This window comes from Onychomys torridus, chromosome 10 (genome assembly GCF_903995425.1).
Source record: "Onychomys torridus chromosome 10, mOncTor1.1, whole genome shotgun sequence".
Taxonomy (NCBI): domain Eukaryota; kingdom Metazoa; phylum Chordata; class Mammalia; order Rodentia; family Cricetidae; genus Onychomys; species Onychomys torridus.
Window position 1 is genome coordinate 39,169,732 of NC_050452.1, and position 13,430 is coordinate 39,183,161.

General features: G+C 36.3%; 1 protein-coding gene across 5 annotated transcripts in view; it reads left to right on the plus strand.

Annotated features, from left to right (window-relative positions):
- Gabra2 (gamma-aminobutyric acid type A receptor subunit alpha2) overlaps positions 1-13,430 on the plus strand; it is a 130,967-nt gene that overhangs the window by 24,983 nt on the left and 92,554 nt on the right. The gene's annotated exons all lie outside the window — the stretch shown is intronic.

Here is a 13,430-nt window from a genome sequence, read left to right on the forward strand (position 1 = left end):
TTCTCCAGTAAGTTTATATTAGTGTGCTTAAAAGCAATAGGAAATTAATATAGCTTTTGAAAGCTGTGTTTTTTCAATGCTTAAATTATGCTAGCCATAATAAAGTTAAAAAAATCTCATTTAATTAAAGAGGTGTTTTAATCCTTATGCCATCAAACTATCAAACTCATACAAATTAGGTAATGTTCACATACACAAAATTATCAGTATATTATTCAGACTTACATTTTGACTTCCATGGTTTTAAGACTAAGTGTCTTGCATGGCCCTTAAGTATGTAGGAACATATATTTTGTAGAATATATTTACAAATTTACAGAATAAAGCTTAGTTATGACATTCAATACTGTTTTGTATATTTCTGAATGCTCATCAGAAAAAAAAATTCATTTGATTTTTATATGATAAGCTTACTAGCTGTGGATTTTATAGATTTCAACCATTGTGTGTAAGTGAATTTTTCTTTTGAAATATTACAGAGAAGTTGAATTAAATCCAACAATTTTGGGGTGTCAGTTAAAGCTCAAAACTTTCATTTATCTGACTGAAATTGCATGGTACAAATGGCTCCCTTTTAAAGTATATTTTCGATGCATTTATAATGTTAAATTTTATTTTTATTGCTTGTTCCTGCATTAAATAATGTTTCTTAAAGCCATTTTAACATTATTAATATTCTTATGCCTTTATTAAATATGTCATTAAATATTCTTAGAATATTAACTTAATAGCTAAAGGGCTGAACCACCACATATTAGAAATTCTATGTAATAAAATCCAGTTTTTCTTTAAGCATTTAATTACAAAATTGTTCTTTTAGCCTGTTATAGATCATTCTATATTCTTCAACAGGCCAGCAACTTATCAAATTTTAGTTAATATATTTCTGTCTCTGTTCCATGAAGGTTTTCTGCTCTTTCATTTTTGGTGGTCTCTTTCTTTCTCAAGGATTCAGTTGCTTCCTGTGCACATGATTCCAGAATTGTTTTCTGTCTCAGAAATCACACATGAGCTCAGGGAGAGTGAACATCTCCTAGGTCTATCAGCTTAACACTCCACTTGCCACGGACCTCCTCTTTGCCCTACTAATCTTTCATTTCTTACATTCTGTAGTCACTGTGCCCCACTGTGTGTGTGTGTGTGTGTGTGTGTGTGTGTGTGTGTGTGTGTATGACTGTTAAAGTGTGTATGTGTATGAGTGTGCACGTGCCTGTGTATATAGTGTTTAGTTTTTGAGACCCTAGATGTCAAATACTCTATCACTTGTGCTATATACAAAACCCTTATGATCTGTGCTATTTGTAACCAATTAGTGACTTTTGTGAAGCATAGACTTGGGAAATAATTTGTAGGCAGTAGAAATATAACTTGTTTTACTAAATAAGTTGAAAGGAGAGAAACTAAGATAATACAAAGATGTGGCTGTTTGGCCTCATTTCTTTTTTCTTCTCCTTTTTAATCTTGTGTTTTTAAATACATTTTAATTAAAATAGAAACACATCCCCTTTCCTCCCTCCTTTTCCTCCAGGTAGCTTCTCCTAAGTATTCTCCCTCCAGCTTCTTCCTTGCCCCCTTTTCTCAAATCCATATCTTCTTTATCTGTGATTGGTATTGGTATGTATGTATATGCATATGTGTGAATGTATGTATGTACGTGTGTCTGTATCCTTTCATTATTGCTAAAAAGTACCTGAGGTACATAAATACAAGCAGAGGGAAGGCTTATATTAGTTGCTGGTTTTGTGTGTGCCAGCCTGGGGATGTTTGACTTGGTGATTTGTTGTGTTGATATTCTGTTTGGGCAGAGCATGTAGTAAAGGAAGCCAGTCACCTTATGGCAGGGCAGTTAATGAGAGGGAATAAATACGTTACCAATCATTTACTCCAAGGACACTTCTCTTGACAGGACGACCTTCAGGAGGCTCCACCTCTCAATGGTTCCACCTCTTCTCCACAGCACCGAGTTAGAGTGTAATGATTTAAGACGTATCTTGGAGGATATTCAGATCTAAAACTTAGACCAAGAAGTTGAATTTACAAAGGGAGAAGACTGAATTTAATGTAAATTGGAAATATCTCAATTATAGTATTATTTTACCCACCTTAGCGTCTCTTAAAATATTTTATTTATTCTTTTAAAATTTTACACATGTAAACAATATTATTACCATCATATCCACCTTCCACCACCCCCAACTCTCCTCTAATCTCTCCAACACATCTTTTCTCCAATTTAACATCCTTAAATTTTTTGTTTAAAGTTTCTACTTCATCCATTTAGTGCGTCCATATGTTCATGGATGTATGGCTATCTACATGGGCAACACAATTGTGACCACTCTCTCAAAGAAAAATTATTCTCTATTCCCCAGCAGGCATCAACTGCCAGTAATTCTTTTCAGCTATGGTGTGGGAATTTTTGAGTTCCTCTACAGTCCTTGCTGGAACTAGCTTGATTTTTGTGCAGGTCTTGTGGAGGTAGCTACAACTACTGTGCAGTTATGAAAACAACAGTCACACATTTGCTTTTTTAATAAATTGAGTGTAAGAGGTAAGTATTCTTGAATATATCATCCCACCGTTTTAGGGTTTCTAGTGTTGTGATAAAACACTGTGACCAAAAGCAACGTGGAAAAGAATGGGTCATTTTTTTTTTTTTTAATGGATTATAGTCCACCATCCAAGGAAGTCAGACCAGTGATTCAAGAAATGAGCCTGGAAGCAAGAACTGATGCAGAGGCTGTGGAGGACTGCTGTTTACTGGCTTGCCCACTACTCATGGCTTGCTCAGCCTGATTTTTAATAAACCCAGGACTACCTGCACAGGGGTGGAAACACTCACAATGGGCCGGAGCTACCAACATCTATCACTAATTTAGAAAATATCCCCCATAGGCTTGTCTACAGGCCACTCTTTGGATGAATTTCCTCAGTCAAGATTTTTCTTCCCAAATATGTCTAAGTTGTGATAAGATGACAACCAACCAGCACAATTGACCCCCTTTCCATTAAATTACAACCTTTCCTTTCTGATCTGTCCCCATGAGCTCATATTAATATCAATTCACAATATTAAAGATATTTCAAACTGTAAACATTCCATAGTCATTAAAAATTCAAACACATTAAATGTCTTGTCTTTTTAAAACATCCAAAGTTTCTTTCAACAGTCAACATCTCAATGACATTCAAAGGTTCTATAAAAACCAAAAATCTCAGTCTCTTAACTGTGGGCTCCCACAGAATAAAATAAAAAAAAAAGTTACATACCCTCTTAAGCCAAGATGGAAGAGTCAGTCACAATCAAATCATATCAAAACCAAAGTCCAACATTGTAAAAAGCCAAGTATAGAAATCTGGAATTCCCTCCTGATGCTCTGGGTTCCAGAGGGCGTGGCAAATCCACTCCTCTGGCTCTGTCCCCCATAGCTTGCTTCATAGACTCATGATGGCTTTACTCCAGAGCTATTGTTATCTTTAGTGTTTCTCCCATGGCACTGGCATCTCCAAAATGCTGGAGTCTCTGTTGCAGCGTGACTGCCCTTCACCAATAGCCTCTTTTGGACTATCTTCTGCTATGTGATGCCAAGCCTCAACTTCTTTCCAGGACTCCTTCAATCCTGCAGCTTCTACTGCACCTGAGGTTGCACCTTCACCTGTTGCATCTTCTGGCCTCTTATAGTGCCAAACCTCCATTGCTGTTCATGATCCCACCAGGCCTTCAAAACCAGCACCACCTGGGAGACTCTAACACATTTCAAAGTTAAGCTTCCAGCACAAAGTCCAGCCTTGATCTTTTCTGGATCACAGGTTCTATGTGCTTACCTTGAGGGAATATTTCCCGGAATATGTTGCCTCAATGATGTTAGTCTCTTCTTAATCACTCCTAATTTCTCAGCTCTGGCTAGCAGCATTAACTGTCCCCACAAAACAAAGGTTTCACTTTAGTGGTCTGGTCTCTTGTTACTCACAACCTATTCCTCATCCCCAGCTTATCTGAATGCAGACTCTTCATTTTAAATATTATATAAATAGCCCTTTGGAACTTCACAAACCAGACCTCTATCATCTGCATTTCTCTCAATGCTCTTAACTTCCAAGCTCCCACAGAACATCCCCTGAGTTCTTAACACTCAGGAATATTTACAGCCCAAATGCTACCATAATCTTCTCAAAAATGCATGATCAGATCTGTCATAGAAATATTTCCTAAACCTGGTACCAGTTTCTGTCTTAGTTAGGATTTTTAATGCTGTTATAAAACACCATAACCTAAAGAAACTTGGAAAGAAAAGGGTTTATTTCATCTTGCAGCTTTCAGTCCACCTCTAGGGAAGTCAGGGTCGGAACTGAAGGCAGCCATCTGGAGGAAGAAACTGCAACGGAAGTCATGGAGAAGTGCTGCTTACTAATCAAGCACATGCCCTATAGGCTTGCCTACACACCAATCCTATGGAAGCATTTTCACCAATGAGGATTCCTCTTCCAAAATATGTCTGTTATGTAGCATTGACAAATTCCAACCAGCACAGTCAATGATAATTGGCACACAACATCCTTCAAGAGCTATCACACACAAAGGTTTAATAATTAAGTGAATCAACTTTTGCAGATGACTCCTTTATATATCTGCTCACACTTGAGTTTTCTCTTTTTTATGTGTCCACAAGTGGTTGTGTGAAGGGTTGTGGAGGATTCATGTGTGTGCATATATGTGTATGTGCCTGTGGAGCCCAGAAGCAACATTAGGTGTCATCCTCAGAAACACTGCCCATCTACTTTGAGGCAGGAGCTGTCATTGGCCTAGCACTAATGAATTGTGCTAAAACAGATTATTAGCAAGCCCCAGGGTTCCTTCTGTCTCCATGTACAAGGTGATGCATGTGTTCTTCATTTTTAACTTGGTTCTGGGGATTGAACTGTGGCATTTATGATTGTGAGGTAAGAATTTTACCTAGCAATTGAACTTTCTCTCTAGTCCTTCGAAGTTTTGCTGTATAATTACCAGAAATACATTTGGAAACTGCTGACAGAAAGTTTGTAGGTATCATCTCAGATCTTTTGCTTAGTGGCAGTTTGTCATTCTGTTGTCATGTAATTCTTTTTAAATTTACTTTTATCTATAAACCCTATTTTTTTGTTAACAAAATGCCAAGTAACATGTCCTCTATAAAATAGTGATTTTTAAATTTATTTATTTCTTGCTTACCTAGCTTGATTGTGGTACAATTGATGAACAAAAATGCATGTTTTTGTATATTTTGATGAATTTGCTTACACATATGATAGTATACCAATACCACAAATGAGGTACATAAGCAAACTTTGCTATCATTATTGTTTTGTACTTCTTTCAAATAATCCAATTTTTTATTAATTATTTGAGCATTTCATATTTGTATACAATATATTTTCATAATATTCACACCTCCACTCTTCCCCCTACTCCTCACATATCCAGTCTCCATTTTCCATCTTCTCCAAATTCACATCCACATAGAAAAAGCTATATTTTTATAATCTTATATGTCCAGTTTGTGATGTGAGTATGTTCATGGATACATGGTAATTGACTAGAGCTTGGTGGACTTATCATGACCCACACCTTCAAAGAAACTAGAATCTTCCTGGCCCAAAAGCCATCAACTGCCAATAGCTCCTCAGGTATGGGTCATGGTTCTTGTGAGCCCTTCCTACATTGTGCTGTTAGATTTGTTAATTTGGTGCAGGCTACAGTAATCTCTGAAGAGAGAACTACAACTGAAAAATTTGCCTTCATTGGATTGTCTGTCCTCTGACCATGTCTGTAGGATATGTCTTGATTAATTATTGAAATGGAAAGGCATGCACCACTGTCTGCAATCCCATTCCTGGGCAGTTGGTTCTGGGTTGTATAAGACAGCAAGCTGACTGAGGCTGTAAACAAGCCACTAAGTAATACCCCTCTGCTTTACTTCTTGCCTTGAATTTCTTATTTGGCTTCCTTTAGTGATGGGCTGTAACCTCTAAGCCAAGTAAGCCTTTCTTCTCTAAGTTGCTTTCGACCATAGTGTTTCATTTCCGCATTGGAAACATTGTTAGAATACCCCTCTATGATGGAATGTTCAATGAGATAACGCCGTGCTGACAAGCACAACTGCTATGCTCATGATTGAAGTTATCTGCTGTGTCTAGTAGACAATGTTTAGTATCAGCCTCTGGGTCTTAGGATTTTTCTGTGGCTTATTCTGAGATGGTCAATAAGCTCTGTTGTGAGGAACCATGATGCAGATGTCCCATTGTGACTAAGAAGGCTTTATGTTCCTTAAATAAAACCAATTTCTGAAGAATTAGAATATATATAAATAAATTTGTGTGGCTCCCTGACTACCAGGATAGAAGATGGGACTCTTCTGTTCCTTGTCCCACTCACTCTTAGGAGAGAAGCGTCTACTACATTGACAATCTTTAGGATTTCAGTTTTTTTACCATTGTAATGTAGAAGTAAAGATCACTAACTACACTAGGGTGCCTTTCAAGGTCATTAGTTTTAGGGAAAAAGCTATAGGGCTCAGCAAAGATGTTTAATTTTACTTTTTATATTATAATAGTAGATATTTAAGTGACAAATTATGGAGCAAAGAAACCATACTTGTTCACCGTCTTATATTTAACAATTTTAGGAGGGGCAGATAGTATATTTTCTTAAATCTAGACAGAGCTAAGTGTCATAAACATGAGTATCTACAGTTGAAGTTAGGAGCTGAAGTGTCATTGAGTAAATCACTGAAATGATGAGTTCAGTCTCAGTGTGCAGCTGTCACGTGCATAGATAGCATGAATGATGCTCCAACTTTGATCTTCAGTACCATAAACACACACATACCAATGTATACTCATCCATGATCATTTACACAGAGACACACATATACATAAACACACAAGTACACAAGCACACACACATAAACATACTCAACATGTAAATAAATGAACATAAATACAACTCTACCAAACACAATTGTTTTCTTTATAAATATATGTTTATAATTTGGATTAGTGAATTTTATTAGACTTTCAATTGGTGAATGTTTTGGAAAATTTTAGATGCAACAAATATTTTGTATGATAATATCACCTTAATTATGAAGCAATAGAATTTCAATAATTTTTACAACTTAATTGAACAAGTTTTGACATTATTTTTCAGTCTGATGTCTTCAGCTTGAAAAGCTTTATGTTTAGAGAATATATTTTGATTAATTTCTCTGGTACCTATTCTTTTTATCACCCATATGTAGTTAAACTCTTGATTTTTTTGTTTCAAAATAAATAAGAAATTGAAGATCCCATCATTTGATAAATAAAAGTCATGTGTTTATAGTAGTCAACTGAACAGATAAATAAATGAGCTTGTTGATGGTTATTGATTACTTGTGCAAATAATTAATCACTGTTTACCTATACAGGATATTAATGTAGCTAAGATTAAATGGCCCAGCCAGGGGTGGATAGATAGGAATCTAAGTGGACAGATTATACCAAATCACTAAGACAGAGTGTGAGACCATTATAACTACCATCATATGTATGTGAAATATCTCTCTGATGGAGACAGTAGCTTTGCATGGACCTAAGATCAGGGTTGTAACCATTTCCACACTGCATTGAAAACTAATAAACATATAAGTTTGGAATCCTTAATTGACCAGTGCATGCAATTGAGATCAAGATTATTACAGGTATAAAGAGATATGACTCCATAAGTGTAATTATTTAGTGGTAGGCTATTTATTTCAAATAAAACCACAGAGATATTAATACTGCCTATCACAATGCACTTCACACCACAATGCATTGTACAATAGATGCTTATGTAAATGTTGCAAAGCAAATATAGTAAAAATGAAAGTCTACTAGCTTTAAAGATAGAAAATAATTTCCCCCATGACACAACATTCCAAGTTAAATACAAGTATTCTTTTAGGAGTTGGGCAGTTGTAAACTATTTCTCTCATGCATTATAAGTGGTTCTCAATCTCAGAGACAAGAAAATATTTCATTAATAGCTATGGTTGTTCAGATATGATTTGCTTCCCTTAGTGAAATGCAGATCATTATCATCACTGTCATCATCATAATCACCGTTATCATCATCAATATCCACTGAAATATCTCTCTGCTGTAGGTATCATTGTGTGTTCAAATACTAATCCATGTGATCTTTATTTTGATGTTAATGTTATAGAACTATTTCAATGTTACTCACTGGAAATTCTGTGAAGTTGACATTGTCATTGATCTTTTCACTGTGTAACCCCAGACTCTAGGACAGTGCATAGTATACTGTTTGTGCTTGATAAACATTAGCTGAATACTACTTCCTCATGAGGAACTGAAGTTCTTAAAGTTTATGTACATGTTCCAGGTTGAAAAGATATTAATGGAAAAAGTTAAGATTTGGGATGAAGTCATCTTGTTCCATGAGGTCATCATATACTGAAGTATGCAGAGTAGGAAACATGACAATTGCCTCTCTCACTGTTTAGAGACTATGGGGCCTGTAGCTGTTTCTTGCTATGTCTTCCTATCACAGAATGTGGAATATATAAATCCTGGAGCTATGAGCTTCCTTCTTGATAATCCTGACAATTTTGCCTTACTGAAATTCTCATGGACATGGTTTTCATGTGTGCACTTCTAAGTTCTTCACGGAATCCTTATTCTGACATATCAGCTTGATACATAAAGGAGAGGGCAACTACTCTGTGCTCAGTGAGGTTTCAGACATGCTGACAGTTATGAATGTGTTTCCTTATGGCCAGGGGTGTGTAAGTAGAGGAAAGAAAAGAAAAGTAGAACATCAGCACCAGGATTTGCTTTGGCATATCTGGAGAGAGACTGGATGGAAGGATAAAACTGGAATTCTTCAGGGAAGAGATGCTAATCAGAGCAAAAGTAATCTGACTTTGATTTCAGAGAGAACATTGGAACTAGGAATACTTCCTGAGGAAGACAAAAAAGAGCAGTGGCTGAAAAAATTGATTTTAGGAATGGGGTTGAGAGGGAGATGGCATTGTTTTGGGAGAATTAATGAGGTGAAGGCACCGAGTACCATGATGCAAGTAATGATTTAACAGGGTGGGATCTTTGGCATCTTATTTCAAGTGAGAAATGTTACAGCTCAGTAATTTCAGTCAAGGTAGAGATAAGCTCTGCGTCTCTTAGAGTAAGTAATAACTCAGAGACATGGTGAAAATGATGGATAGCAAATGTAAATACAATTTTTTAAAAACCATATTTGGTTCCAGTCATCCAATAAACTGATAGAACATGTAGTTCTAAAGAACCCTGGAGATTCTTATTATATAGTTGACATCTTAATTAGCCTGGTGCTATGCTAAAGTAATGTGAACTATTGTAATAAGTACATGAAAACAAGGTGAAAATCTGCAGTGAATTTGTTCTGTATTTTCTTCTGTAAATTCAAGAGAGTACCCTGTGCTATATAGATATGCTTATTTGGGGTTCCTGTGCCGAGGAATTTCTTTGGCAGTAGAAGAATCAGAAGCATTGTATATGTAAATTAGCTTCCCTACAGGTGGCTTAGTTAATTCATTCTGTAATTTTTTTTTGTTTATTTTGCACATACCCAATCTTCTCTTGTTTAATTTAATAATAACTTTGGCTTGAAACAATATTTTAGAATGCATTTTAAAAAAGTTGTTTGTAGTTAAAGGGTTGACTATAGGGGAAATGGAACATAGCCTGACTCCACAGGATGTATTATGTCTTCATGAACTTGCTAAGGAAGGGGCAACTGCTGTTTAAAGTGCCATTTAGAAAGACAATCTTTTGGAGTATTTTTAAAGTATGATTGATGTTGAATCCTATAGGAAATTGCTGTTTTGTGCAATGAAATGTTCGGAGTCTGTTGAGTGTGTATAGATTCCTCTGTGTTTGTACACAGAGTCATGAACCATTGCCATTATGAGGGCTTTCAGGTTAAAAAGCAATAAAAGAAAAAAGCCAGGAAAAAGAATAAGAAGCAAGAATTGGGACTGAAACATTTAATATAAATTGCCAGCACTGATATGACTCACCAGCCAAATGAGGAAGACAGTGAAGTGTTGGCGTGGGTGGAGGGTGCCTCAGCAGGGAGTAGAGAGGATATTTTTATCAGAATGCACACATTGAGAGTCTACTCTGTACATGGCTGCCTGTGAAGTCAATATCAAGTGAGTTAGGATGTATAATTGTATTCCGCACCCTCTCCCAGGGAAGCTTGGGATCGAAGACATAAATTGAGCCAGGAATGACACATGACACAGATGGATATAAATCATCCTCCAGTTGGAAGACAAAATTTAAACTTGAAATACAGTTATGGGTAGAAAGGGGCAAGGGCTTACATCTGCTCTGTGTACTAGGAAAGTTAAGGATGATGTTTTTTCTGAAGCTAGGACTCAGTGTTATTCTTGAGACCATGGTCAAACTGTACAGAAACTAGTGACACTCATTGACAGTGAACTGATCAGTTGGTTTATATGACCTCAACCCAACAGTTTCAATGAATAAAATCAGTTATCTAATTGATTTCAGTATGTTTAATGTATTATTGTTTGGGTTTTGTGTTAGTTAGAAGTAAATAAAAGTGGTCCAGTCTTAGAGATGCTTTGCACTTATCCCTAGGGGAGACCTGAGAATGAGGATAGGATGGAATAATAATAATAATAATAATAATAATAATAATAATGATAATAATAAACAACTAATAAACTGAAGTTTGCTCATGGACTGGCAGGGTGGCCCAGCAGTTAAGAACCTTCTTACCCTTGGAGAGGACTCCAGTTCAGATACCAGGGCCACATCAGGCAGCCCACAACTGCTTGTCCAACTCCAAGGAAGCTAGTGCCCTCTTTTGGCTTCTGTGGACATGCATATACACATCACACACAAAGCCCAGCTCCCTCTCCCTCTCCCCCTCTCCTCCCCTCTCTCATACACACACACACACACACACACACACACACACACACACACACACACACACACGCAGAGAAATAAAAATAACAACAAATGTAAAATCTATTATAAAACTAATAATGCACACTGTGTTTTTTTTTTTATTTATCTCTCTTTGTGAAAATTACAAGCCAGTGTCTTGAGGAAGACAGTTTTAAAATTTACTCTGGAGTAACATAAGCCTGGATAATTACTTTCTTATCTTCAGTCTATAAAACTTCAATTCTTTCCTACACATAACAGACTTATACGTATACAGAGTTATGTAGTGAAACAAGTTGTTACTTTTAGCATGTCACAGACAGTTATTATCCAAGCTTTTGCTTTAGTGTTAAATATAAGTTTCTGCCCTGCCTCTGACACTTCCATACCGTGCAATCTTGAACAAACAAAAAAATATTGTAGAATATCAGTTTCTGTAGCAGACAAGAAGAGCAATACTCACCTCATGTATTTTATGAGAGGAGATAAGAGAATTGAGCAAAATACTTCCAAAGCAGTGGTATATAATATCTTCAAATATAGTGTTTGTATTCATTTTTTCTTACATTTGATTATTTGGTACAGATTTGTTGACCATCAAGTATATGCCATTGTTCAACCCACTGAAGTCCATTAGAGGCCACCATAGGTTCCTGGTGCTCTAAGTTTCCACTTTAGTGAATGGGAAAGAATAGTCAGCATAGGAAACAGGAAAATACATGGCAGGTAAGTGAGTGATAAATGATTTGAGGAAAATAAAAGTAAATGTAAAATAAGACAGAGTATGAGTAATGGGAAAATTAGAATTAGGCATTTTTCAGTATACATGGGACTGTTAATATTATTCTCATTGAGACACTGACATTTTAACTAGGACATGAAGATTAAGGAAATCACTGTAAGGATGGCTGGGAAAAGATTTGCTGGAAGGATAGCAGACAGCACAGGCAATTTAAGGGGTATGCAGTGTATTTCTAGAGAAAGGAGGCCAATATGATGGAAGACAAGATTGGCAGGAGTGAGTTGCGTTCATATGAGGATGATCAAGACCCCATTGGTCATTATCAGAACCTTAACATTTACTTCCTAGTGAAATGGTGAATCAGGGCAGTGTTCTGAGCATCAAGTATGGCCTGGTTTGATGACATTTTATGAAGGGCACTCTTGTGTGCTGTAATGACACTCTTGTTCAAGAGCAAAGTTAGAAGCAGCAGAGGAGTTATGGAGGTGTCAAAGATCCCCAGGTGAGAGAGAGTGGTGGTTGAGTTCTGGAGAGGCAGCAGGATCCCTTGTACATTTTGATGGTAGTATCAACTGACTTCCTCATGGAATGGATGTGTGTATGAAAGAGGAAGGTCAAGGACAATCACAAACTATTGGCCCAAGCATCTGTAGGGATGAAAAGACACATGATTATTGTTATTTTAAAATGTGTGGCTACTTGACTTGCACAGTTCAAAACAAACAACAAAACAGTGAGTATATCCATATAATTCCACATTCTTTTTTTTCTCTTTAATTTAAAACTTTTTTTTGGTTCATTTAATGTGCTAACTACAGTTCCTCCTCTCCAATATAAACTGTCCTCAGTGTTTTTGACCTTAGCCATTCTGACAGGTGTAAGATGGTATCTCAGAGTCATTTTGATTTGCATTTCCCTGATGTCTAAGGATGTTGAGCAATTCCTTAAATGTCTTTTGGCCATTTGAGATTCTTCTATTGAGAATTCTCTGTTTAGATCTGTACCCCATTTTTAATTGGATTATTTGGTATTTTGATGTCTAGTTTCTTGAGTTCCTTATATATTTTGGAGATCAGCCCTCTGTCAGATGTGGAGTTGGTGAAGATCTTTTCCCATTTTGTAGGCTGTTGTTGTGTTTTACTTAGCATGTCCTTCGCCTTACAGAAGCTTCTCAGTTTCAGAAAGTCCTTTTTATTTATTGTTCCTCTTAGTGTCTGTGCTACTATTGTTATAATTAGCAAGCGACCTCCTGTGCCAATATGTTCAATGCTTCTTCTTCCTGCTTTCTCTTCTATCAAGTATAACTGTATTTATGTTGAAGTCTTTGATCCACTTGGACCTGAGTTTTGTGCATGGTGATAGATATGGATCTATTTGCAATCTTCTACATGTTGACATCCAGTTATACCAGTACCATTTGTTGAATATGCTTTCTTTTTTCTCATTTTATAGTTTGGCTTCTTTGTCAAAAATTAGATGTTCATAGGTGTGTAGATTTATATCAGGGTCTTCAATTTGATTCCATTGGTCTACATGTCTGTTTTTATGCCAATACCAAGCTGTTTTCCTTAGTGAAACATATTGATTTTTTTTTTGTATGTGTGCAGAATAGGTGCTAGAAAAAGTCCAGTTGTGCTACCATAGGGCATAGGGGTAATTCTGCACAAAGAAAACAGTAGACACAGAGATAATAAGACTGTTATAA